The following is a 3,741-nucleotide window of genomic DNA, read 5'->3' as shown; positions in this document are numbered from 1 at the left end:
GGATCTGTGCTGACAGCTCAGAGCCGGGAGCCTGCTTTGGATTCTGTGTCTCCCTCTCGCTCTGTCCCTCCCCTGTTTGTGCTCTGTCTCTCTCTCTCAACAATAAATAAACTTAAAAAAGAAAACCCATAGCACTTCAATATGTTTCGATGGTCTCATTTCTGTTCTATCCCTTTCCCACCTCCCATACTGATGATTTTTCTAATAACATGAGTCCCACACAGTTTAGATAGAATTACCATTCCAATTCAAAATCTTCAACTTAATGCCTTCTACAAAGGCTCTTTGGACACTTAGAGTCACATATGCAGAGGTTTTAGGGCTTGTGTATGTGGCAGGGGTGCAGGGGGGGTTGACATGTTCTTCGAGGGGCTAGAGAGTGAATATTTCAGCTACCACAGCCAGACAGAAACAAAGCATGTGAGAGTAAATTCACCTATCGTACAACATATGGAGGTAAGAATACAAATCCTACATGAAACAAGAGCCAGAGGGGAAAAGGCACAGTATCAGTGTGTATCTATTGAGTAAAACACAGCAGGACAAAATAAAGGAACAACCTCAGTCTTCCATTAAACAGAACCCAAGGAACAGAAGAACAATGACCTGAGATTCCTCATGCTGTAAAAGTCAAACTACTAGATTTAATAAACGAGAGGTCCAAGACATGATGTCATGTCAAGGCAAAAGTCTAAAAATGGAGAATTTAGAGGTGAGGCCAAAACACAGACTCTAAGCAAGGTCAAAACAGGATCAGTAAACAAAGGAGAACCAGAAAGAAATAAGGTTTCACATTGAAAAACTGGCATCTTGACTTAAGTGTAAAGGGATGAGTTAAGTACATAATTAACTAGGAGACAATGGATATACAAACGCTAAATGATGAAACATAATGATAAAGAGGTTAACAAATAAACCAGACAGTAATTCAGGATGTAATACAGCAGAACATCCCTAGAATACAGAAAGAATGGAAAACACAAAGGAGAAGTACACATTTTTCCAGAAAAAAAAAGTCTCATAGGAATTTATAGCCACCAGTTTTTTATATATATGTATATATATATATATATATATATATATATAAATACACACACAAGTATAAAAGACATATATAATCTTTTCTTTAAATTTTTCTTAACATTTATTCATTTTTGAGAAATGAGAGAGACAGAGTGTGAACTGGGAAAGGACAGAGAAAGAGGGAGACACAGAATCTGAAACAGGCTCCAGGCTCTGAGCTGTCAGCCCAGAGCTCGATGTGGGGCTCGAACTCACAGACTCTGAGATCAAGACCTGAGCAGAAGTCGGACACTTAGATGCCTCAAGACATATAATATAATCCTAAAGGATAAAAGGAGGATGCCTAATTCTTCAGGTATCCTAAGAGAAGGGGCAAGTCACTTGAGAGGGGAAACAAGAAGCTGGCTTCCCCATTCCATGAAGTGACATCTATGGCTTGAAAATAGCAGAATAGGATCTGCAGATAACTGAAAGAAAGCAGGTGTGAAACTGTGACCAGATTTGTAGCCAAGTTGTGTTGAAGAGCAACAGCAACTGGCAGACATTGTCAAATGCGTGTCACAATCTTTTTCAGAAATATGTGTGCGAGAAGAGCCATGCCTGGAAAAGTCAGTTCTGTGCCGGAGCCAACTCCAAATGCCCTGGACAAAAGGACACGTGGACTGCTCCAGGCCAAAAGACAGGAGAATTCTGGCAGCAAACAAGAGGGTGGGGACAGGAGTAGGGTGGGAACTATATGAAGAGAATAGTTTGACTGCACCATTTCCCAGGAAGAAATTCGGGTTTCAGGACCCTCAAGACCCAGGCTGTGGTCACTGCCCCTGAGCTCCCGTCACCCTGGGCTGTCTCACCGTGTGCTCCCAGACTGGCAACATGTCGATGGTGTTGCTGCATGATTGCTTCTGATCCCTGTGCTTCTGCGTCAACCCTTCTTACTGTTGTGAAAACTCGTAGACCATCTGGGGCTTCACTGCTACTGTATTTAGCACAGTATATCCTGCTTGCTCCACTTTAAAGTTCCCCAGGTCAGGAATTTCAGGGTGCACCTCTCTCACAGGGTACTGAGGGCTCAGTGTCTTCTTGCAAGTGAAAAAAAAAAAAAGCAAAGCAAAGTCTTTATGAGCCACATATAGATAATTATAACATTTTAAGAGCCAACAGAATTTTCAAAAATACAGTATCCATGAGCCTTAACGGAAATGGCATACAAAAAATTGATATGACAATGAAATGCAGCCAATCCAGAGATGATGCTTTAAAAGGCCCCCAAATACTATGAATATGGTGTAATGACTGTTGAAGAACAAGGACTCCATTGAATTGTAAAAATAAAATAAATCAAGTGCAGAGATAACAGTAACAGAAGAGAAGGCAGAGCTTAAATACATTCATCAAATAGGAATAGCTACAAAAATCTAAAAGAGAAGAGGGGAGTACACATGTGCTACTTTTATCTTTAATGGCCGGATTTCACTGATTCTAAGAATGAAACTTAAAATTATGCATATCTCAGTATTTTTTAAACCTTTATGTTAGTCATAAAGGGCATTTTAAGTATTATTAAATTTGTGTTTTTGAATCATTTACAGTTCAACCTTGGTAGCTTCATTCACATTTCATTTTTTGATAAATTCAAGTGTAGCTAAATTGAATATTCTAATAACTATAATTCATTTTCTGCAAAATAACTTCTGTTCCTCTCTCTACCCATTCATGTATGTATCATCCATCTACTTATCTGTCTACTTGTACACAGGTATAAATGAGGGTATTCCACAAGCTTGATACCCAACAAGTGGGGGAAACGGTTACATGTGAGTAATTTGAAACATCTTTAAAACATAATTTTTAAGAATTTTTGAGATTCCATTGTACTGCTTATACAAAATCTCAAACTTATCCTAAAAGTTAAAGAAAATAAGGTAAATTCAGGGAAAATAGTTTGCAAGGCAGGTAATTCCTTTGGCATTCCTTTCTCTGAGTACTTCCTCTTTTTAAAGTACTTTTGCTTCATAATAGGTAATAACATCCTTCAAAGTTTCCAAGTTTTAAAGGAGTATAATAGGCTGAAAAAACACTTTTATGTGACTGTGCTCTTAAATATACAAGACAGGGGTGCCTAGGCGGCTCGGTCAGTTAAGCATCTGACTTGGGCCCAGGTCATGATCTCACAGTTGGTGAGTTAAGGCCTGTGTCAGGCTCTGTGCTGACAGCTCAGAGCCTGGACCCTGCTTGGGATTCTGTGTCTCCCTCTCTGCCTCTCCCCCACTTTCATTCTCTCTCAAAAAAAATAAAAATTAAAAATTTTTTTAAAAATACAAGACAGAATTATGTGACAATGGATTAGATAATAATTTATGTAGGACTTCAACCAAAAATAATCAATGAAAGCATCGCAAATACATTCAATAACATTACTAATCGACTTAATCTGGTACATGATCCAATGAGGGTGAATGCATGTAATTATGTAACTGCCAACCGCATGATGTGCCTGTCCTGAAGACAGCCTCAAAGGTCAACATTGTTTGTTTGTTTGTTTGTTTACATAGGCCCTCTAACATTTAATGGTAATTCAGGCCATGGCACAAATTCTTCTAAATGGACAGCCAGAATTAGAGTTCGGCAAGTTGATGCTAAACTGCCTTCTACTGAACTTTTAAAGGAAAAAAGAATCCTCAAGAAATAAGATATCCATCAAAATGGAAGCCCCATAAG

This window comes from Suricata suricatta, chromosome 6 (assembly GCF_006229205.1).
Source record: "Suricata suricatta isolate VVHF042 chromosome 6, meerkat_22Aug2017_6uvM2_HiC, whole genome shotgun sequence".
NCBI lineage: Eukaryota > Metazoa > Chordata > Mammalia > Carnivora > Herpestidae > Suricata > Suricata suricatta.
The sequence above is the reverse complement of the archived record's forward strand: the minus strand, read 5'-3'. Positions refer to the sequence as shown.